Genomic DNA, 24,367 nt, shown 5'->3' with positions numbered 1-24,367 from the left:
GAGAAGGTGGAGTTAGCGCAGATCATAGAGCAAAGGTGGAGTTAGCTCAGATCACAGAGCAAAGGTGGAGTTGGGTCAGAGCACATAGGAAAGGTGGAGTTGGGTCAGAGCACATAGGAAAGGTGGAGTTGGGTCAGAGCACATAGGAAAGGTGGAGTTGGGTCAGCTCAAGAAGCAAAGGTGGAGTTAGCCTAGATCATAGAGCAAAGATAGCGTTCAAATCATGGATTGTGGACCTATATTGTGGGTCACCCCAGCTGACAATCGGCTTTTTACCAAGCCTAAAACGTTATGTTTGCTTTGGACAGTGTTTATTCATAAATGTAAATATTTACTGGTCTTACATCTGCATTTATATGCACGCTGCATAACTGTCTAGTGCTGTGAGTGATATGTCCATTTTTCATTCATAGTGTGAATGTCAGGCAGAAAAGCTGACAAGCTGAATAACCTTTATGAAACACTCAAATGGGGATTAATGAATCAGCAGTAAAAGATCTCTCTCTCTCTCTCTCTCTCCCCACACACACTTGGTTTCCCTCTCTCCTGGAGGGTTAATAAAGATCTTCTCCCTTTCTGACCATCTCTAGAGCAACCTTCATAATTGCCACCTTGTTGGAGAGCCCCCGCATCTTCCTTGTTATGGGTCTGCTGTTTCCCTCCCCAGGAGATCTATCACCTGCCGGGGGTGACTGCTGTACGTTGATCCACAGTTATCCATGTGGAACACCCCCCTCCCCCTGGCCCAAACTTGATACTGGTGGGGGGGGGGGGGGGCTGTTATCCCACTTACATGTCCGTCGGCGGCCCTTCAGGTCGCTCGAAGCGTGCGGGAGAACACTTTCGTTTCGCTGCGGCAACTTTTTCGTCTGTTTGTTTTGAAACATTCTGGGGCGCAAACAGAACCTGAGGCGATCAAAGGATTGTGGGAACTCGTGGTTCTGGAGGGAAAAACACTGGGAAGTGTTTGACCTTGGCTGCTTTCAAAACAAATCAAACATCATTTAAAAGTGTAATACGACCGTTAATAATTTAGCAGGCCGTAGGTGTGTGAAGCGGGGAAAAAGAGTGGTACCCGCATGTCCCACAGCCCTTTGCGGAGTGTATATTACATATGTATTTCATTTTGTGTATATGCAAATATATTCTCTGGCAACTCAACCTGCAACCTCATAAATGCAGAGTAGGCTTTACTGGACAGAGAAATACTTTTTATTGCATATATTTATACTTTCTTGAGCCATATTTTCAGCCATTTCTTCCCCTTCATTCATATTTATTCCATAAATACGTACCTCATACTTTGGGGATTTGTCAGTGCTTTCTAATTCTGCATCAAATGTTACCGATTGGATGATTTGAGTCCGAATTCCGATGTACTGATGTTCAGAAGCCAGATTCAGAATCTGAATACTACTATTCTGGGCAGGCAGAATGTTTTCAACAGCTTAAGAAGTGGCTACACGTTGTGCTACTACTCACATTTTGGTTATTTGAATGTTCTCTGGAGGTTAGCAAGAAAATAGCATTTATGGCTAGGTGCAAAAATATTGTTTTGGTTGATTGGTTTTTTTTTTTTTTTTGCAATGACCGGTGTGAAGGTTGTCAGAACGCGGCTCCGTTTATCGGCGACCTGCACTGATGCTAGAAAGTGCTAGAAAGAGACCTCCAGCGGATGACAGGACCGACTATGCTGCTCTGTCCCAGCAGGTGGGGGGGACAGCGGCGATGTAGTGACAGGAAACAAGGACGCTGGCAAGCGGGGGGTGTGTTTGGGGATGTAGAGGCCGTCCAAAGCATTCCCCTGTCGTCCTGCCTCTCACGTCTTCCGTGAGCTGGGTGCCAGAGCGTTTTAAGGATGAGCAGATTCAGGGAGGCTGTTCCCACAGTCGGTTCCTTCCCTTCCACCTTTTTTGGGCTTGGATGCCTGCCAGCACCCGAGAGCAGCTCCCCACGTCTCCGCCGTGATGTATGATGTCATTAATCCTCGCCGGGAGTTTGACTTGGGGCCCCGTCTCCCGTCTGAGCCTGGCTGGATCAGACAGGTGTCTCTGTCTGCCAGGTTATACATGGGGTGCTGGACGCACCTATGAAGACTGGAAAAGTGGCACCTTTCACTTAAATACGTCTTTTTATTTACCAGGAAGACAAAGCTTTACACTTACGTTAGGTTAATGTTTTCTGTTTATTTTTTTTGCTCGTTGAGTTTTGTTTGACCAGGTTTAGCAGCTGGTTAAGCAAAATGAAAAGGAGACACCGTGAGTCAGGAACACAACTTTTTGGGTGTAGCGTGGCACACGTGGTAAACGTCGGGCTGGGTGCGAGCCGGTGCCCGGGGGCAGTCTTCCATAATGCACCTGGGTCTGTTATCCAGCAGTCTGCCCCCGCGTCTGTCCAGGCGGAGAGAGCAAAAGGCGTCTCTGCGATTCAGGGGTGAGGTGGAGGAACCGGGAATCTTGAGAAACGGTGTGTGTGTGGATGTCGTGACTGCTCCACGTGCTCTCTGGGGAACGTTTCGTGCTCTCGGCCGTGCCCTCTGATGCGTAGCCGTTGGGTTTGCGCGTCGGCGCTGTGAGCGTTAGAGAGAGATGTCTGCCGTAGCACGTGGCGTGTCAGAAGACGCGTCTCCCGTAGACTTTTGCAGAGGGTTGGCAGTGAAGGGCTGAGCTCATGTAGCACATGTCCTGAAGATGATACTGAGCACCTGTTCCAAAGGCCAGGCAGCCTGTTCGCCCTCCTCCGAGTTTCAGTCTAAACAGTGAAGCTTCAAGACTCAGGGGTTTGTTTAGTCAGCATATTTCAATATTCAGCTACACTGTACGGTGAAAATTACCCTGCCTGCTTATTGGCTCCCGGTAAACACAGATTAAACAAAAAACACAGATACAAATAAAGATCCGTACAGTAAATAAATACAAAGTGCAATAAATACAATTATGAATAAATACACATAAGCAGCAAACATATACAGTAGCAGCCAATCACGTGAACACACCTACTTTTAATGCATTTTTGTCTGTTTTAACTGTTATTCTCTTTTATAGTAAAAAGCCTTCAGGCAAGTAATACATATTAAATATTGCAGCTACCAATTCAGTCTCAAAATAGCTTTACTGACTTTTCAGAATTGCCTCCTTTTGCGTCGATGATCCACCTTAGACTCTTTGCATTATTTTGTCCGACTTCCAGATGTAGCACCTGATTTTTTTCCACACGTTCTGGACACAAGTTAGCTACCTTGGTCTTACCCTTCAATCCACCTCATCCCAAACCAGATCTGTATGGATCCGATCGGGGATTGTGGGGGCTGGTCGTCTGTCACAGCACTCCATCTCTCACCTTCTTCAGAAAATTTTTCTACATAACATTAAGGTGTGCTTCTACACCTTACCATGTTGGGTCGTTACCATGTTGGGAAATGATTTCCAGTAGGTGTGTCCAGACTTGACCGGTAAATAACTGGCCAAATTTTAGTGCAACAGACAGCGAAGTGTTGAGGTGCCCTGTGTAACATTGTCCTGGTGGGGGGGGGGTGCACAATAGAGCAGCACGTCTGTTCTGAGGCAGTGGCTGGACAAAACAGGAAGGGGGGAGGGCATCAAGGCCGCTGCGGTCGGGGGCTACAAATGCAGGCCTATAGAAGTGGTGAGACTGTTGTCAAGGGCAACGTCATTTTTATTACACGTGGAAGACGACATGCAGGATAAAGGAGAGATTTCTGAGGAACGACAAACCCTGCCCCCCCCCCCCCAACAGTATCGCCCACTAACCAGCTCTCAGTCATTGTGGGACTTTGGGGGTGGAGGGTGTCCAGTGAATGGTGACCTAAGGGCGCCCTCTAATTACCCCAGCCAAGCGCGTGGTAGCGACTGCCCCAGCCGGGTCAGGGGCCAACCCGCGTCAGCTGAGTCAGGGAGCTCGCAGGGGCCCGTAGGGGAGGACAAGTTTTTCCATGACGCGTCACCTTGGCGGTCCTCGAGTAACATTTCTGGAGGAAAAGGGACGTTAACGTGACGTGTCTCGCCTTAATGTTAATCTCTCAGCAGGGTCAGTAATAATGCCCCAAATGACGAGTTTATCTGGCAGACGGTTCTGACCGGCAGGAGAGAACTGGGCTGGGCCTCTTTCCTGAACATTCCAGCTACTGCTTTATCATGCTATGCCGCTGCTCCCTCAGGGGAGACACCACGCGTCTCCCCAAATCTCCTCCTCATCTTGCCCGCGTTTTGTTTGGAGATCCCCGTCTCAGGAAGCAGGGCCGGGCCTCTACCCTCGCTGCCCCCCCAAACCAGCTGTTTCCTCACCCCGCCACGCTCTCGGTGCTTTGCGGCCCCTCCCTGGGGGTGTCCAGTACCCCCCACCCTGCTGGGTCCTTTCCATGTCTGCCCCTCATTTCCATCAGGGCACATTCCTCTCCCTGCATTTCTCCCTCTCTCCCTCCTCGCACACACCTAGATTGCGATCATGTGACCTTTACAGCGTTTTTGACGTAAGACTTTCGAAGGCCCCATTTGGAAAGAAAACAGCGCTGGGGGGGGCAGGATAACGCGGTGTTGATGGCGGGCAGCAGTGGTGGTCATGTAATGGAAATCCCCTCCCTATGTCCTGTTTTGGGGACACATTTAACGACGCCTTTCCTCCAGTTTCATCATGTTAATTTATCTGAGGCAGCCCCATGCCCCCCGCCCCCAACTCCCCTGGGCTTAAAAGATTCCCTAACAGCCTGACCGAAAAACTCTGAATTTAGGCTTGCTTCCTCTCCCGGCATGGGGAGTCCTTCAGAACCAGACCAACGCGGAGGGAGCACCACGTTACACTTGGGTTTCATTCTCTTGTCAGATGCGGTCACCTCAGGAAAATGGAAAAGGATATGTGTTATAGCGCCGCCCTGGTGGGAGGCTGTGTTGACTACCACGGAGTTGATATAGCTGTTTGTTTTGCCACTTTCCAGTTCCCTATTTTAGACTCTGTTGTTGCTGTTGTCAGTCGTTCCAGTGTTTTGTTATTTATGGATTTTCACTCCATTTCACTTTGGCAGGAGATTTACCCAACTGAAAGTTGCGTCTTTCCATTATTAATGTCTGAGTGGAGCGGCGAACCATCCTGTCGATAATTAATCGACAAGGAGGCCACGTTCCTGGCAGACGAATTTAAAACACACCCCCCGTGGCGGAGCATTAGCGCGGGAAATCGTAAATCCTCATTAAGGACTCTGCTGAACACGGCCCCGACCCCGGGCCCTTCCGAGGAGCCTGCCGGGTGGCACTGCGCGTCGATCACGAGGCGAGCGGCTCACCGGGGAATTCCCCGACCAAGCGGGCGGCCCGAACCCATGCGCATCTTGTTCGACATGCGTCCAAAATCAATCAAATAATCCGACGCAGATCCTGATCGCAGGAGAGTATGAACAAGCTTGTTTGTCTCAGGTGGGGAGGGGGGGGGGCTCTGCTTTGCTGAGGGTTGTGCCATCTTCCAAAGAGCACAAGAATACCCCCCAGGCACGCCTACACACTTACACTTTTATTTATCTTTGTTTTATTTCTATCTGCAAATAATGATTTAGAAATTTTTGACCATGTAGTCATGCCTTTGTCGGGGGGGGGGGTATGGGGGTGGACGCGATGGACAGGAGCTCACGGAGTTAGTGATAGATGTGTCTCAGAAATAAAGCAGCTATTGCATCCCTTTGAAAATAAAGGAGAGAGGTGAACGATTGACGCGTGTGCAGCAGCCGGTCGCATTGCAGGTGTTTCCTTGTTCGCATGGGTGAACTTGTGTCTTATACCACAGGGCTCGGGAGAAGCCCCTGTCCTTTCATCACACTCCTGCTGCAGCCCCTTGTTGTATGCTATATTTTGCCATATATATACATTCGGAGAGTCTGTTCTGGTCATTTTCTACTACCTCACCCGCCGGGTTATAGGGCACTTCTCTAACCCGTTTTCCTCAGTGGAGTAGCCCAGAAAGCCAGTGAGCAAAAAGGAGGCCTTATTGCACAGTCGGGAGGTTGTTGGTTCAATTCCTAGAAAGAGCCTTGGCATGGGCATGGAACCTCCGACTGATCCAGCTGTATGTATGATTAGGTATGGTAATCCTGCTTGGGTAGTAACTGCCATGGCGGTGGGGTTGTCCATTCTGTCCCGGTTGGGCTCTCACCATGGGCCCTCCTGTTCCCCTGACCCCACGGCTCTCTCCCCAGAGGGTGTGTGTGAGATCTGGCTCACCAGTGAGGACACGGGCGCCTACGGGAAGGACATCGGCACAGACCTGCCCTCGCTGCTCTGGAGGATGGTGGAGGTGATCCCCGAGGGCGCCATGTTGCGGTTGGGCATGACCAACCCGCCTTACATCCTGGAGCACCTGGAGGTGAGATGGGCTACCGCGGTACTAGCATGTGCACCCCTGACCCGCCCGCGGCTTTAACTACACTGCAGACCGGTGCACCTTGCCGCTGTCTGGCTCCACTCTGTGAACTAACTTTCCAATCTATTTAACGTTTACCGCTGCGGTGTTTTGTGTTCTGGGCGTTTCTTGCACACCGTCTATCTTGAGAACAGAACCAATTCGGATGATCATTGCTGCTGTTGACGGGATGGAATTCCTTAATTATGCCGCTAGTGGGAACAGGGACAGACTCGGGCACTAGCCCCTGCCCCTGTGCCCGGCGGGGCCCGGAGGGTGTTCCTGGGAAGACGGCACGGCTGGCGCTGTTGATCCAGGGACGTCGACGGCTGCCTCCTTGTCCAGAGTCGCGTGCGGAGGGTGCATCCATAATGCCAGGAGGACTCGTCTCATTTGCTCAGGGTTAATTGAGGTTGTAATTCTGTCCCCATATGTATAGGTTAGTTTTATGCTCTGAAACATTCAAATTAAAAGCTGAGGAAGCTTTTCTTTTGTAGGGGGAGGGAAAAAACAATTAAGCACTAATTAGAGACATGTGGCAGTGAGCGTTTAATGCTATTTTCTGCAGCAATTCAGAAGACGCTAATAAACCCTCTTCTCTGCCGCGGCTTTCTGCTTGCTTCCTGTAGGGGGAGCTAACCATATCGATTAATCTCCTCTCGTAAGGTTACGTGCTGCTGCAGGGTTCTTAGTCCAAAAAGAGTCGTTCTGCAAGGTTTCCGGGGCGAAATTCTGAACCTGGGGCAAGGGGGGGGGGGGGACGGGTATGATTTGATATCTGGTGTTGGAAATTGCATCAGCCGATGCTGTAAAATCAAGTGAAATGCCTGGGATTTGGGGGTGGGGTCCCTCTGCAGACTCCGTCCCGCTTCCCCTGTCTGACAGGTCTGCAAAATGACATCCCTCCCATTGGTGATTGGAACTGTTAGGTCCCGATTTCATCTCCTGGGAATTTTACGTTTTGGCAATTTTCTGATTACTTGCCACTGTGACAGTTTTGCTCCGGGTATCTTAACAAAGCTTTTCGCGGCTTCTTCAAGCCCATTCCCTACCAACTAACAATCACACGACCACCATGGCCTCTCTGTAGCCACATAAACTTTCTGGGACAGAAGGCACTGGATTCCGCTCCCACGAAGGGCCCGTCGCTCTCTAGTACACCCAGACCGCGCCGCGGGTGATTAGAGGTTCCCTCTGCTGCTTGCTTAGTGACATTTCTCAGTGGCTGTCAGGCTGGGGAGGGAACTTCGGATCAGGGAGTCTGACGGCGCCACCCGGTTGGAAAGCCGTCGAGGGCGTAATGAGCTGGAACACCGGGCCGCTCCGGTCTGGAAAACGCTGATGATCTAATTAGTTTTCTAATTGGCGGACGGACGGCACCTCCCGGCGTCCAGTGCTTCCTTGGTGGAGTGGCCTATGAGGAGAAGGAGTCATTGTACGTCGTACAGCATATTCACGAAGCTTTTCCTTGTAGGCAGCGGCTGGAGGTCGAGCCTGAACCAGTTGTCGTGACGATAGTTTGAAGTTCTTCAACGTGATTTTGCAGTCAGGCGTATTAGGACCTATGAAGTGTTTCGGCTTGCGAAGGAGACTTTGAAAGGTTCTCTTGAATATGCTGCCTAGCTAGTCCTGCTCGATATCACATCATGATTATATGGCGCAATAAACAGCAGAGCTTTAGTGGATGGACAAAACATTTATCCAGACACCATCTTCTCAGTACTATACTGACATTTACTTACTTGGTAAACAGATTAATAGTATGCCTAAAATTTTTAATGAGAGGTGTATTGTGGGGTCCAGAAGGTGGTATTCTGTATAAATTCAGCATGTCCTTATATTTATCAAATGTGGCCATTGGTGCATGTCACATGCTAGTGTTTTGCATGGAAGCGATAAGCACTGAAATGGTGGTGAAGAAAGGGACAGATCAGCAGCCACAACGTCTGTACAAAGAGGATACATTGTGGATCAACAAGGTAAGAAGAGGTCGGTGGTGTGGCGATACTTTAAGCAGTTTAAAGTCCTACATAAGGATAAGCATAAGGACAAACATAAGGATATGGCAGATTTATACAGATCACTAACCTAGCGATTATTGCACATGTACCATATAATCTTGATGTGATTGTGCAGCTGTTCTAAGTCTGTTTAGAACATTTGAAAGCCCATATCTAACACAATCTCAGCTGCCTTCCATCACCCACATGAAGGTGGGAGGATCTTGTGTGGCGGTATGACGGGATCTCCGTCTTCCTGGGATCAGCCCAGCTGCCTCATGGGGTCGTCTGTCTCCAACCCTGGTCCTCAAACCCATCCCCTACTGTGTACCTAAGACCCCACTCCTGTTTTGTCATTCTGTTTTTTGTGAGTTTCTGCTCTCTGCGGATGCTTGGCCAGACTGTACATCTGAGGGTGCTTTAGAGACATATTCCATTTGTTATGTTTAGTTAACGGGGTCAGCCAGCATCCCTGAAGCAGCTGAGGTTAAGGGTCTTTCTCCAAGGTCCTAATGGTGATATAATTACTTTGCTGACCATGGGATTTGAACCCATGACCTTCTGAACACAGTCACAGATCGGTAAACCCCAGAACTGTACATTGCTGATTTATTATTCTCATTTTATTTAAAGTATTTATTTGATTAGGAATCAAGTGTTTGTACTCTGTGTTGGGTACATGTCTGTGCATGTCTGTCTTTGTGGGGGGGGTTTATCCCCTGCTTTCATTTGCCTTGATTGTTGCCTTGAGGTTGCTGGGACGCCCAGCCACCCACTCGAGGTGTGGGAGATGAGTGCTCGACCCCTTGGGGGAGGTGGCCCGTAGCTCTCCTGGGGGTGAAGTGCCCCTTCATTGGAGAGCAGGCACTGGTGAGCGGGTAAAGGGGGGCCAAGGGGGAGCTAATGAAATGTTGTGCTAGACGAGCTGAGCATCTCATAAATGGGCACCATCAGGCGGCCCTGGGGACAGGCATGGCAAGGAGAGCCGAGAGCGGGGATGAGGACCCCAGATCTACTGTGCATTCTAAAGTGGCCTTCCCCATTCAGTTGTGGGACGATGCCGATGGCATCACTTCTGGGCTTTTAAAAGTTATTAAAAATATTTATTATATATTTATTTTGAGTTTCCTTGTTCTTGCTGGAACCTGGTGCCCCGCCCACCATCTCCAACCTTTAATCTGGAAAGGTGGAGATCTGAAAAACCTCACAGTCCAGTCAATTATCCCCGAGGCCTTGGGGGGTGGTTTCTGCAATTTGTATTTCAGGCTCTGACTGCTAATTTCTCGTAGAACACAGACCACTTTCATATTAATGAATCCCCCGGGACGCTTTGCCCATTATGGGCTTAAGCTACCATTGTGAGGACACTGGCAGGACTGGATGGGGAGTGAAGCGCACGTCCTTTTGTTTGTATGTGAATCACAGCTCCCCCCCCCCCCCCCCCAACGGCCTGAAGAGTCATCTACGCACCGAACAGCAGCATGGTGGAACGGGGCAGACAGTGAAGAGGCACCGATTAATGACTCTCTGCTCTCTGAAAAACTCCATGGCCTGAAGCTCCTGCATATTTACACAGGGGGACTCCCGCTTAGAAGCTCCCGGACGTTACACAGGGGGACACTCATGCAGAGGCCCCTGCATGTTACACAGGGGGGTTCCCACACACAGGCACTCCCGCACATTACACCGGGTCTCCCGCACATTACACCGGGTCTCCCGCACATTACACCGGGCCTCCCGCACATTACACCGGGTCTCCCGCACATTACACCGGGTCTCCCGCACATTACACCGGGTCTCCCGCACGTTACACCGGGCCTCCCGCACGGCAGCTCCCGCACATTACACCGGGTCTCCCGCACATTACACCGGGTCTCCCGCACATTACACCGGGTCTCCCGCACATTACACCGGGTCTCCCGCACATTACACCGGGTCTCCCGCACGGCAGCTCCCGCACATTACACCGGGTCTCCCGCACATTACACCGGGTCTCCCGCACATTACACCGGGCCTCCCGCACGGCAGCTCCTGCACATTACACACGGGCCTCCCGCACATTACACCGGGTCTCCCGCACGTTACACACGGGGGCCCCGGCACCTTGCATATGACATTTACCTTAAGTAAAAAATACCTTTATTGTCATGCCGACAATTCACATGAAACTAAATAACGTTCCTCCTGGGCTCCACAATACAGCATTCATGACAGGACAGAGATCTCAGTGCTAAAGATGCTAAAGTTCGTGGGGTAATTTGCATAGTGCATATTAATACTTTAAGGGGAAGGGTGAGAGAGGGAAGACTGCTACCTATCTGTGTATCATAACATAGCATGACATAGACTGGTTAGCAGACAGGAAACAGCGAGTAGTTATTAGAGGCACAATGTCACAGTGGGCTTGCGTTAATAGTGGGGTACCGCAGGGTTCAATTTTAGGACCACTATTGTTCCTAATTTACATTAATGATATTGACACCAATACGTACAGTAAACTGGTTATATTTGCAGACGACACCAAGGTGGGTGGTGTAGCAGATTCTGATCTAGCAGCAGAGGGGCTACAACGGGATCTGCATTTAATTAGCGACTGGGCTGATACCTGGCAGATAAAATTTAACATGGATAAATGTAAGGTAATCCATGCAGGGAGCAGAAATATAAAGTACACATATTTTATGGGTTCCACAGAAATTGATTACGAAAAAGACCTCGGTTTGTGTGTTGATGCTTCCTTGTCCCACTCTCGCCAATGTGGGGAAGCAATAAAAAAAGGCCAATAGGATGTTGGGTTACATCTCTAGGTGTGTGGAGTTTAAGTCAAGGGAGGTGATGCTACGATTATATAATTCCTTGGTAAGACCCCACCTAGAATATTGTGTGAAGGTTTGGTCACCATACCTTAAGAAGGACATTGCTGCCCTGGAAAGGGTGCAACGTAGGGCGAGGAGAATGATTCCTGGTCTTAGAGGAATGTCTTATGAGGAGAGGTTAACTGAGCTGTACCTATTTAGCCTCATGCAAAGGAGACCAAGGGGGGACATGGTCCAAGCGTATAAGATTCTAACAGGTCTGGATGCTGTTCAGCCAAATGGCTATTTCAGTATTAGTTTAAATACTCAGCCATAAGTGAAAATTAGCGGGAGAATAATTTAAATTAATTTGAGGAAGCACTTCTTTACACAGCGTGTAGTTAGAGTATGGAATAGTCCTCCTGTTAGTGTAGCGCAAGCTAAAACCCTGGGTTCCTTTAACTCAGAGCTAGTGAATATTTTAACAACTCTGAGCTATTAGTTAAGTTCTCCCCAAATGAGCTTGATGGGCCGAATAGCCTCTCGTTTGTAAAAGTTCTTATAGATAGCATAACACAAACATATTTCACATTAGGCAATGAACAGGCCCTGTACATGACAGTGGGAAATGAGAGCATGGAAGTACTATGCCTGCAATGGGCTGTCACCCCATGTAGGGTTCCCTGCTTTTGCCCATAGCCTCCAGGATAGACTCCGGACCCCCCTTCACCCTGAATAGGATGAGCGGTTACAGAAAATGGAGAGATGGAAGTACTATGCATGCTGAAAGTGGCAGTGCTGCCGATATAAACAGGGTTTTTCAGTAGTTCAGCTCAAAGCTTAAACCACACTGAGCTTTCAGGCTTGCATTCGGCGAAGTTTGAATTGACCTGCACCTTTCCCACGGTGACACGTTTGGGACAAGGTCCAGACTCCCGCAGGGGTCATCACTGCTGCCCCCCAGGCACTGCCAGATCGATGAGAAACATGAGGGGCACCACCCAGTGCCTGTGTGTCCTCCACATTGGCAAACCCCCCCCCCCCCCCCCCCAAGTTATCTTTCCCTACTCCCACTTTTACAGCAGTCTATGAATCATGTGTTATCTGGGGGGTTTAGCATGATATGAATTATATGTTATTTGCGACTTTAGCATGTATAAGAATTATATGCTAGATAGGCCTCTAGCATGTATATGAATTATATGCTAGCTAGGGATTTAGCATATACATAAATTTATATATTAGGTGGGGCTTTAGTGTGTTCATGAATTATATACTCTTTGGTTTGAGGATTAGCATCTAATCAGGGTTCAGTCCCTACTTCAGATCTTTCCACAAACGTGACCATCTTATCTCGAGTAGCCTGCAGGAGGACTGTTAAGCAGTTAAGATTTCTCCCACAGGAACCAGATATCTGCCCCCCCCCCTCCCCAACCATCCTAGCTTCATGTAGCAAAAATAAGCCACAAATCGGTTGGACTCGAGTCTGGGCCTTGTGGAACGCCGCTCCAGGGAGGCACCCAGAAATCCTGTCCACAGCCTTGTACCACTAGCTAGCAGGGAGACTTAGGATGTTCCAGCGCTTATTCTGTCTTAAAAGGGCAAAGATCTGATTGTAATGGCGGCAGTGGCGCTATAGTCAGATGTGTTTGCTGTTGTGCCATGCAATGGACCGTCATGCATGTTATGGAGAGGAAGACTTGCTCCTCGCCCTCAAGGAAGGGTGGAGGTTTTGTTTCCTGATTTTCTCCTGAATAAAAAAAAGATGTTTTCAGAGCTGGAGGTTTTTATATATATATAAACATTGTGGGCATTAATGGAAATTGGAACTAAACCCAGTGGTCGGCACTTGCGGCTTGTAGCACAGGCAAATGAGGGTCCCAGTTCACATTCATTTATGCCAGTAAAGAATGTCATTTTAATGGATTAATTATCCTCTGCAGCATAAAGTAAGAGCAGGTTTTATTATAGAAAGGGAGCTAACTGTTCAGCAGTCGGGGTCTAATCAGATAATAAACGGACCCTGGGGCGTCCGCAGACTTCTCTGCTCGTGACTGCGATACTCGACTCCGATGTTCCATTAAAAATGAGGTTTGATTGCGGTCGCTCCAGACTCATGGCCCAGTTTGCGTTTGAAGTGCAGCTGATTTGCAGAGATCCTAAAGGGGTAAATTGTGCTGTAGTCTAGGGGAAACCTAGCCTTAAAATAGCAGCGCTGGTTGGTGTGATGTACTGTATTCCATTGTGATGAATATACCATTAGTAGCAAAGCACTGTGGGAAGCTTGAGGAGGACCTTGATTTTAGAAAATGCAATGAAGATGAATGATTGGATACCTATCAGTGTGCATAAAGAGCAGAGTTTGCAGCAATAAATAGTAGCGGGTTTTTCCCAATGTCCTGGGATGCCCTTGGCATAGAGTCTATGAATGCTAATAGAAGGCCAAGCTAATGCCGAGGCGTGCCGTGCTGATCATCCGCATCCGCTAAGGGCGGTTTCTTCCAGAATGATCTGGGGAGGTGGAGGGATAAGGGGAAGTCCCTCACCAGGTATCCCTGCTAGCCGAGCCTGCGTTCTGGGGACCACACAGAGGTGCGCGGAATGGCAGTGTTTCATTCCCTGTAGCTGTGGGAACACTGGGAATACCGGGAAACCTCCCGGTGTCTGAGCCAGACCGCTGGGTGCTTTTGCCCTTCATGTCCTGAAAATGTAGCTGCCTTCAATTCCCGGGCCGAGCCATGTGGGATTTCCCCGTCTGGCCCCGTCCTTTCTCCCCCGCTATTGTACAGCTCCTGGCTGGGATCGCCGTTTTCCGTTTAAATATCACGACATGTGACGGCTGTTAATTTCTGGCAGTCACCGTGTTTTTGCAGGCGCGCGAAGCCAAAACGCGCCGCGTCGGGTCCAACGAAAACAGTAATTATCGCAGAAACACAGATTCACTGGCCTGTTGGGGAATGCATACGAATTCATTGTATTCCAAACTGGAGGTATGACATATAAATTCAACCGGTGAAATATTTTCCTATTTTGAAATCTCTCATAATTGCTCTGTCCTTCAGTGACACCCAAGTGTCTGGCCTGGCGTTTTTCATTCTGTCCGTCACGCGTCTGTTTGTTATCGGGCTCTGCTGGACGTCCCTCTGCCGTCTCACTTTGGTGTTTTTACGAGTGGGTGGCAGGACGGGCTGTTAATCTCTTGCCGCGTGAATTGATGGCCATCGTGTAACTTGACATTATTTCAGAACTTAATCACAAACAAACTCAGGCCCGCTCTCAATGTTAGCTGGTTGTCCCCTAAAGTTAATTTAAATTAACTTTGGCTTTCGGCTCCTTGAAGGTGAGTAGTTTATTATATTTCCATCCAGCACATTGTTTTAGGGGATTCCTTCTCCATATTTCGCTTCATCATAAAATTAGGTTTTAATTGCCTTAGTTTAATAACACTTTAACAACAAAAATGACTCCTTTTCTGTGACACTTTTGGAAGGTATATATCTGTTCCATTTATTTTTCAGTAAAAGTGACTATATCAGTCTGCTTAGCAAAAACTGTTAGCTGACCACTGTAGTTGAGACACTTTCGGTCAAATTGTTGGAAATTACTTTTTTGTGCGACATGGGGATGCGCAGATCCGTGACACACCTACACGTGTGAAGAACCCTCACATGTAGTAGACATGTGTATCTAAATAAGCATCTTGGCTTTGGGTGGAATCCCCTCCTAGCTACTTCCTGTTGTAATATGTTCTCTGTGATGTCACTTCCTGAGTGCAAGATGCTGCTTTGAGATGGATTACTGTGTCCCTGAGCTGTGTAGCATGTCTGGGCTTGACTGGGGACTGCTGCTCCACTCTGACACTATAAGCCAGGGCCAGTTTGACCCCCCACCCCCTCCTCCACCAATTACAGTCCTCTGGATGGTTATTTTAAAATCGGGAGCCCATATTGTCTTCATTTAATGAGTTCCCTGCACACATTACCATAGCTAAGTAAAAGACTTGCTTTACGGAGTAAATAAGATGGATATTAAACACAGCGCAGCTCCAGGGCGAGATGCGAGCCAATCAGATAGTGTTGTTAACACGGGTTGTTTAATTATAAGTTGTTTAATTAACAAGTCCGCATTCTTTTCATATCTCAAACTATAATCAGATGTCGAACGCAATTTCTGTCTTCGGTAGGAAATTAAAGTTGTTTTTTTTCGCTGTTTTATATTCAAAATAGTCCCCACACCCCGCCAATCCATACTGACGATTTTAAAAAATAAAAATTTTAATTCCTCTCACCTGTCACTCAGCCACGTCTTGCCTGTGATATGACATCAGGTCACGTGTCTTGTGTCTGTCTCTGTCCCCTAGAACTTCTGTAGGGGGGGGGTGCGGCATCTGGACACCCCATGACGGGACTTGGTGACTTATCCAGACTCCCAATCAGCCGGCATTCTTCAGGCTAATTAATTCCTTTAATTTGGATGTTCTGCCATGTAACCCCCCCCCCCCCCCCACTGTGAGGCGAGATGCGGGCGGGGGGGTTACGGTGAGGGGTGCACAATAGAATGTAATTGTGAAGACGGACTGTAATCAGCAGCTTTCAGAGGGCCGGTTTGCGCCCCCTTCGATGGTGGGTACCATATGGTTAATGACGCGAGCCGTCGAGGACCCACAGTAGCTGGGGGCTCCTGATTTCAGCCCCCCCACCTGCTACTGTCTCTCCTCAGGAGTCACACTCATTTCAGTCTGTTTTTCTTTCTGTGTGTTTATTTTTTCCCCCCCAAACCCTGACTCGGCACCCACACCGGGTCTGAGTCCTGCTGTAGAACAGACCGGCATCTGGGTCCGCAGCGCAGGCTCGTGTGAGACTGGCTCCCCAGGGTCGGGGCCATGCCAGTGCGCTGCAAGGGGTTGGGTTCGAAGCCCAGCCAGCGGGCTGTGAAGAGTTTGAGGTGTCTAAGGTGTCGTCAGTTTGTCACCGTGTAGAAATCCGGTCTAATCATCACCGGACTTTGGTAGTTGAGTGATTGTTTTTAATGGGTGGCGGGAGGTTGTTGGGTCTGTGGCTGTCCTCTAGGCAGGCCTAAGCTCCACCCCCCCCCCCCCCCCCCCCCCCCCGGCGCCTCGAGAGGACTTTGACTTCTCGACACATGTAATTGTTCTGTTTGTTGGGAATTCAGCTGCAGCCTGCTGATCTTTCGAAAAATGTCATGTGACTCCTGGGTTTTGCGAGCGGTTCTCCCAGCTGTTTTAAACACTCTGTTTTTCTGGGCGGTCTCGTCGTTGGTTGGGGGGGGGGGGTTGGCACCATGCCATGATGTCCTATTGCTTTGGAAGAAATGTCACCGGTCTTTTCCTTAAAAAAAAAAAAAGGTTAACTTCTCCCTGGTGTCCTCCCCTGTGACAGCATGCAGGCCGGCGGGCGTGGGCGTCTGTGTACACCAGTAACCCCGAACCCTCAGGACATCCACCCAACTCCATTACAGAAATTCACGCCCTCATACCTCGTCACAGCCTGCAAGGAGGTGAAGAGGGCAGCTCTGCGGACGTCCCCGACCAGCAGAAACAAACACCAGAACAGCCACTCAGTCTTTCTCATTCTGCGATTTTAGCTACCGTTTGAATTGTGTGTGTTTTTTTTATGATAATTTGTTTAGGTTCAGTTACACTGAGTTGCACTTACAGGGGGCTGGCGGTTGGGGAAGGGGGGGGGATTCTTCTTCCAGATGTGAAGGGAACTCCATGTAGGGATATCTATTCTCCACCAGGGCAGATGTTTATGCCCTCCAGTTATATTACAAAAGGTTAAAATGACTTGCAGGTGTGGCCTGGCAGAGTACACCCCCATCAGCTCTTTGAGGAACTGTAACCCTCGCCTCCATTCCTCCCCCCCCCCCCCCCCCCCCCAACAGGAGATGGCGAAGATCCTGAGCCACCCACGGGTGTACGCCTTCCTCCATGTGCCCGTGCAGTCGGCCTCCGACAGCGTCCTCATGGACATGAAGCGGGAGTACTGCATCGCAGACTTCCGCCGCGTCGTTGACTTCCTCGCAGAAAGGTGAGTCCTTTGGGTGGAGGCGGGGGGGGGGGCGGGTTCTGTCAGTCCTCAGCACCCCTGTATTCCATCCCAGGAAGCCTGATTCCCCGGTTTCCGTGTCCCCGTTTGACCCTCGTCCTCTGTCCATCTCTGCTTTGTCTTCTCCATCTTGCTAGGATGGAGTTTATTGTTTTTGGGAACCCCACTCAAAAACTCACTTTGCCCCTGTTCTCCCCCAACAAACAAAATAAATAGCTAGCGGGAGGAGGCAGATGATCGTAGCTATATAGCTGGTTAGCAGAACTTGCTGCTTCAACATCGCTGGGATAAGCGAAACGTTTCTACAGTTTCCCTCTGTTTTACTAGGTCTTGCTGTTTCCTGATTTTTTGCCCCCTGGTGGCTGTGAGGCCACCTCCATTCCTGAAGTGCCTGAAATGGGGCCACTCGTGAGCAGGCTCTGCAGTAGCTAGGCGGGCCCCGGGGCCCAGGTCCCTGGTGGGAGCGGTGGTACTTTAATTGCGCCCGTTACATGTCGAGCTGTTAGCTGCATGTCTGTGACAGTGACGATGATGGGATGGCGCAGGTCTGCTCGTCAGCGGAAAATGCGCACTGCCTTTCGCGGGAGCCGGGCGACTTTCGCGCTGAAGGTGTGGATTACGTGCCGGGTGTTGACATTTCACAAATGCCAGCCTCTCCGAGGCGCGGCAAGCGGCTGTCTGTGGTTCCGGAGCGTCTCTGTCGAAGGTGAACTCTGACGCTTAGAAGGCCCATCTGAGCTGGTTTGCGGAACATTCCAGAGAAGACCTTGGCGACAGTAAAGTGGTGTGTTCTCTCCGTGTCAACTTCTCGTGCATCGTTCATGTGTATCAGCCACTTGTAGCATGCCATAGTGTGGCCTTCTCACATGTCGGCACCTGATACTCCCCCTCCCGGCAAAGGCCTGCCCCTCCGACTGCTGTTATACATGGGGGGGAAGCATATGGAAATACCTGGAGATACCTAAGCTGACTGGGGTGATGGTGAAGCACAAGTGGTGTACGGCATGCTTGGAATCGCCTGGGGTGTTTTCTGGCTCTGGTGAATGCGTCTGGGGAGGCTTATTGTCGTTATGGGATGTTGACAGCTGCTTTGCATTATGGGTAATGCCTTTATTTCCTTAGCTTCAATTTGAGGGCTTATAAATAAGGAAGGGTATATGGTGTGCGTATGTCAAGCTGCGGGCTCATGTGGCAGGGGGGCCAGCCCATGTCTGCCCCCGACAGTGTTTGTCTTAGGATGTGATGAACAGGCTGGCCCCCTCCCTGACAGGAAACGTCGAGCGGGAGGTGGCGACTGGCCGCGACCCCGGGGCCAGCCCAGTCCTGCTGATGGCAGATTGGCGGCCAGTGTTCTGCACTAGCAGCTGGCAGAGGGGATTTGAGGAGAACCTGATTGAGACCTTCAGGGGAATAGACACACCCTCCTGTGATGTTATTCTAAGCGGTGTGGGCTGGCGCGTGGCAGCGGGCGGCCGGCCAGGTACCATGCCTGAACTCGCCTGACCCTTATAATGCCCCGCCCCCCACATCCCCCTCCCACTTAAACAAAAGCGATCCGAGATGCCTTTTTCAAAACAACAGCTGTTTTTGAGAGTAGGTGGGGGGGCCGGCAGGAGTGAGCGAGAGTGTGCCCCTTGGGTAGGGGTGTTGGACGCTGTGGATCAGGGGTGGAGGGTAAGGGGGCACTGGGGAGGGGGCCTCCCAGCGCAGTCTGGACCCCTGCAATCAACCTTGGGGTGATTTGGCAGCCTCCGAGGATTGAGCGTGTTCGGCAGAGTGCCAGAGACCTCAGTCAGGGCATGGCACGCCGTCACCCTGGCGCGGAGCCAACATGGCTAGTCTGCGGTTTCGTTAGCGACGACTTGTTGTGGATACAGTCTCTAGTTTGGACGCCCCTTCAGTGTGACAGTGTGCATTTGCTGACTGCTCAGATATGCAACTTCACCTTCAAAATAAAGCCATGCAGGGAATAATGCTCCTTCTTGGCAGATCACCGTAACCTACTTTTAAACAGTAAAATGTGCTTTTGTTTTATTCCATTTGGACTCTGGCCAGTAATATCGCTGTACTGTTCCCACTTGGTGTTTTCCTGTTATTTACACTTGTTAGCAGCGATCAACTGCGAATCAATTACATTTAACACAGAAAATGTGAAACAACTTTGGACGGAATGAAACATTCTGTGAAAGAATCACAATTTTGAGTGTTTTTTGGGTGGGTCGGTGGGTGATGAGCTGAGGGAGTTTTGGTGAAATTATCCAGCCATGGACACTATCCAGAACCAGTTTCCTTGTTACAGGGTCTTACAGAGTTTAATGTAGGAGAGACGGCATCTGAAGCTGTGTGGATAGGAACCCAGGGCATCACCATTAGACAGGCAGGCAGATTTAGACAGACACAGGCAGGCAGGCAGGCAGACAGACAGGCAGCGAGACATGCAGGCGGACAGAAAAGCAGGCAGGGAGACACAGGCAGGCAGACAGGTAGGCAGACAAACAGACACAAAAAGGCAGACAGGGATACATAGAGACACAAATAGGCAGGATGGCAGACAGAAGCAGGCAGGCAGGCAGACAAACACAGACAGGTCAAGGCAGGCAGATAGTCAGGTAGGCCAATGCAGACAGATAGACGGACATACAGGCTAGCAGGCAGAGCAAGGCAGGCAGGCAGGCTGACAACCTGACAGACAGACATACAGGTGCAGGCACACAAAAGTGATATGGTAAAAATATACTGTATTAAAATATCATTATAAAAGCTATGAGTTATAATTATTTGGACTGATACGAGTCGTCCAGGAAGTAAGATGTTGTCACACACTGTGCCTCCTGCTCCCTGTTCTTAAGCAGTAAAGCACCACGACCACTTCCATTTCTGTTTTGCGGTGCAGACCTGTGATTGGATCATTAACCGCAGGGGCCACACAAGAGCCGGCGGGCTGCAGCCCTCTGCGCAGACACCCGTGCGAGCCTGTCAGGTTTCGCTCTGCTGCCAGTGCTGCCTGAATGGTTATGAGTCACCCGGATGGATTCGAGCATCTTGTGTGTGATGGGTGCTTTGACTGCCTGGTGTTCATGACTTCCGTGTATTTATGGAGCTGGGCTCCCTTTCAGACGAGGCTTTGCATGCGTGACACCTATGCTCCGCCCCGCCGCTGTTGTTTTCGGCGCCGGGTTTTGGGTTTCGTAAGAGGCGGAGAGTTCTGGAGGACACGTCTGACGGGCCTCTGTTTGGGATGGGGGGGGGGGGGGACGGGACAGCATTCAAGCTCCCCTTGACGTGCTCCTGACTCATTGATAGGTCGGTGCCCCCCCTGGGCTGTTTCCCAGCATGTTCAGCGTTCCAGGTGTTTTGAACAGGACACACAGCCCCGCCAATCCCACACATTTCCGGACCGCCCAGACATCAGCTGTTTGAGCACATGTGGAACTTCCCTGCCTCCAATTCAGACCCTGCTTGCACGAATCCCCCCCCCCCACCACACACGCACAAATCTGAAGCTGCAGTCTTGGGGGCGTTGGGGAATCATCACTCCGCAGTCTATACCCCCCACTTCAGACCATGTAGGTAAAATGGTCACTCCCATCAAACTGCCCCGCCCACCCCTCCCCGCAACGTGGTCACATGCTCGGTATGATGACAGATGGCCTCCACACGTAGTGAAGGTTCTAGAAACATCTCTGCAGCATTAACTTTCATCACACTGCCCACTCAAGGCATGTTAGCGTGCCGAAAGGTGACAAACAGGCAGCATTAAATAATGCATCCCTGGTTTGCTTATCAGAGTGACCTCTGCTTTGCGAGATCCTCAAAATGTGGTTTTTGGGTCTTTAGCCTTTGCATCAAGGTCAAATCTACACATCTGTGTGGCTCAGAAGTCTAAGCCTCTGTGTCGGTGTTCGGAAGGTCTCTGGTTCAAACCCCGGCCTCAGCAGAATAGTCGCATGATCAAGACTCTTAACCCCCAGTTCCAGGGGCACTGTCTGTTGGCTGACCCTGGGCTGTGACCCCCCCCCCCCCCCACCAGGCTCTCACCAGTAAAAGTGTCAGTGTATCTCAATGGGGGAGTATGATGGGATAGGCGAAAACGAGAATTTTCCCATGGGGATGAATGAAATATTGCTATTATATTCCTTTATATCCTATATCTGCAGCAACCGATGGATTGTGGTATCAGGCACATTACTGGAAGGGGCGTTATTATGGTAAAAAAAAAACACAGAGTGGGTTGTAAACCTCCCACCCCCCCCAACCATTCATTAACATGTTCGCAAAAGCAGGGATGGGAGAGAAAAGCAGAGGTGTTACTGATCCTCCCCGATAGCCCGGCCACCTGCCGCCCTCGTGCCCTGCTCGGGCCTCTGGGACGGCCCAGGAACTCGGTCTGGGAGCCGGCTGATCAGAGGCGTGACGCCTTCACTCATACTGAGTATGAGTGAACAAGGGGAACTTGTTACTTGGCATTCAAGTAAAAATGTTCAAGTAAAAGTTCTTGGATTTTTATTTGAAGTCAGATGTCTGGAACAATTTTCAATAACCAAACAGCATTTCAAGAACTTCAGTGAATTAACAATCACTTTCGATATAGATATCGATATATAACAAAAATGGAAACGTAATCGGGGAACTGGGTGCCTGGAGTTGGCACGTGGGGGGGGGGGTCATTTAACAATTACTCAGTGTCAGATGGGGGTGGAGCAGCTGATGAGGCTGCCCATTCTCCTCACCTATACCACAATGCCAGCTGTATAGGACTGAGGCCCCCTCCCCATCAAGTCTCTTCTCTTGACACCTTGTGATGCATTATCTCATGAATGACTTTTATAGATCAAACACACAGTGATATATATATTTTTTATTTGTTTTGTTAACATGAAGGTTCTGGAAGCAGCATAAAATTTTGGCCACCTACACATTGGGAATGCGGTCACATTTAAGTATACGCCGACTGCGTTTGCGTTACGGTCAATATCGCGCTATCGGATGCCTCTGGCTTGTTCGTATCAGCAGTCCGCGGTCTGGGTACAGCAGATGGCTTGACGTGAGCTGGCTTGTCTTACTGGATTCTCTTTCCTACATGCAGGGCTAGTGTCTCCCCTCTTGTATGGGACAGTCTCCTGATGTTTTACCCTGCTTTACGAGTAACATGGATGGACACCATGAGAAGGATTGACCTGTTTGCTCCATTATTCCACGATAAAATGTTTTGTAATGGAATGATGAAAGGGTTGGGGCATTTAGATCAGGGGTGTCAAAGACCTGGGGGGTCGGAACCCTGCACATTTTTTGGTTCCCCCTCATTTAACACACCTGATCCAGCTACTCGCACCTGCTTGTGCTAATTACCTCACAGATCTTAAGCTGAATCATTTTCAGTGGAAAAGGGAAAGAACTAAACTACACAGGGCTCTGGCCCCCGAGGACAGAACTTTGACACCCCTGCCCCAGATGAATTCATAATCAGCCTTTTAATGGCTTATTGAACAGTTTTCGAAAAGACCTTAATGAAAATAAAATAATTCCTCAAAAAGCTTATTTTATTTATCATATTGGTGTTGTGGGGATGTCTCTCGGCTGCGAAAAGTTATTAAATCATGTTGATGAGCACAGGAAAGTCATTCATCCCTGTGTCTGAAGTTGAGGGGGGGGCTCCTTTGTCGCCTTTCTGACGTGTCACCGTACCGCGCCGACATTTAATCACGCCTGATCAGGAACATCGGAACGGCGCTGATCGCCTCCCCTTCGCGTGATTCCCAGTCGGGCGGCGAGACTCGTCGTCACACGCCACACGTTTAATACCTCGCATGTGAGTGCGGCTGTAGAGCTTTAGGGAAAAGGCTTTGAAAAGCACATATATGAATCAGGGCCCCTTCCTGAAAAACTCTTTGATTTTTGCACCAGTTAAAGCTCTGATGTTTAGGTGGCAGTCAGGTTTAAATGTTAAATTAGTTTAATAAGTGGTTAGGTTTCCTGACTCTGTATTTTGCATTTAAGAAATTAAGGATCTTCACACTGTACTTAAACTCTTTATTATGTAACAAATTATATAGCAGATAGACTCCAGAGATCTAATGATGTAGTCTGTATTTAGGAAGTGTCTTAATATTTGAAAATGTCTCGTTACCAGTAAAACATTTCAGAATAAATGGCAGGGATTGTGTGGCATTGTCAGTGTGTTAAAATTAAGCCAATGTTATTTCCTCCCTATTAGATTTTAACTTCATGTCATTAGCTCAACAGTAGAATTGATTTAGAGTTGTGATACCGGCCTTGCTGGATAACAGGAGCCTCCGTATCGCCTCTGTTGCTCGCTCGTATTTTTTAAAATCTCACACTGCTTGTTTCCTAGTAAATTCTGTTCACGTCTCCAGCTTGACCTTTATGGCGGCTCTGCCAGCAATCTCTGGGGCGTTCACTGTTCAACGGCACCTTATGCGTCTGCAAAGTCCTGTAATGCGGGCCATGGAATCGAATAGAGGTACTTCATTCACCCACAGTGGGGCTACCTTCACATGATCCATCTTACGCTAGGAGAGACACAGACACAAATGAACACTCACTGGGCCGCGTGAGGTGGCAGACAGGGTCCCTGGAGCAGTTGGGGTTAAGAGTCTTGTAATAATATTATTCTAACGGGCATGGGGTTTGAACCCATAACCTTCTGGGAAGGGCACAGATCCCAAACCATGCTGAGTCCTCCCCACAATGTCAGCTCCTTCCGACAGGATCATGTCACTGGGTTTTCAGTTCCAATTTCTTTGATAGACTGACAAATATTTAGTGTTGGAGGTAAATATTTAGTGTTGGAGCAGTAATATGATTAATCTCCCACCTTCAGGATCTGAACTCATAACCTTCCACACAGGGGCTTGGATCCATAATGGTCTGAGTTCTGTAATGCACCCTCCTAGTGGCTGTCAGAAGGCTGATGAAGGCCAGTATGTGACTTCCGAATGAATCCGAAGTGGATTCATTGTGGCAGTTTTCAGTACCGACTTTCCATAACTGCAGCAGCTCGATAACCGGAGGGCGCTCGCTTCATTGTCAAGCGACCGCAACCGGATCCGGCCGACCGCCGTGGCCTGAACGTTTCTGTAAC

General features: G+C 49.5%; 1 long non-coding RNA gene across 1 annotated transcript in view; it reads left to right on the top strand.

Moving 5' to 3' along the window:
• LOC125730133 (uncharacterized) overlaps positions 1-17,242 on the top strand; it is a 37,260-nt gene extending 20,018 nt beyond the window's left edge. The window contains exons 2-3 of the long non-coding RNA XR_007390505.1: positions 6,200-6,366; positions 17,102-17,242. This is a non-coding gene — a long non-coding RNA (uncharacterized LOC125730133). The remainder of the gene's footprint in view (positions 1-6,199; positions 6,367-17,101) is intronic.
• The last annotated feature ends 7,125 nt before the right edge of the window (positions 17,243-24,367 follow it).

The sequence above is a fragment of the Brienomyrus brachyistius genome, unplaced genomic scaffold, assembly GCF_023856365.1.
Source record: "Brienomyrus brachyistius isolate T26 unplaced genomic scaffold, BBRACH_0.4 scaffold1039, whole genome shotgun sequence".
NCBI lineage: Eukaryota > Metazoa > Chordata > Actinopteri > Osteoglossiformes > Mormyridae > Brienomyrus > Brienomyrus brachyistius.
This window is presented reverse-complemented; position numbering and strand designations above follow the sequence as displayed.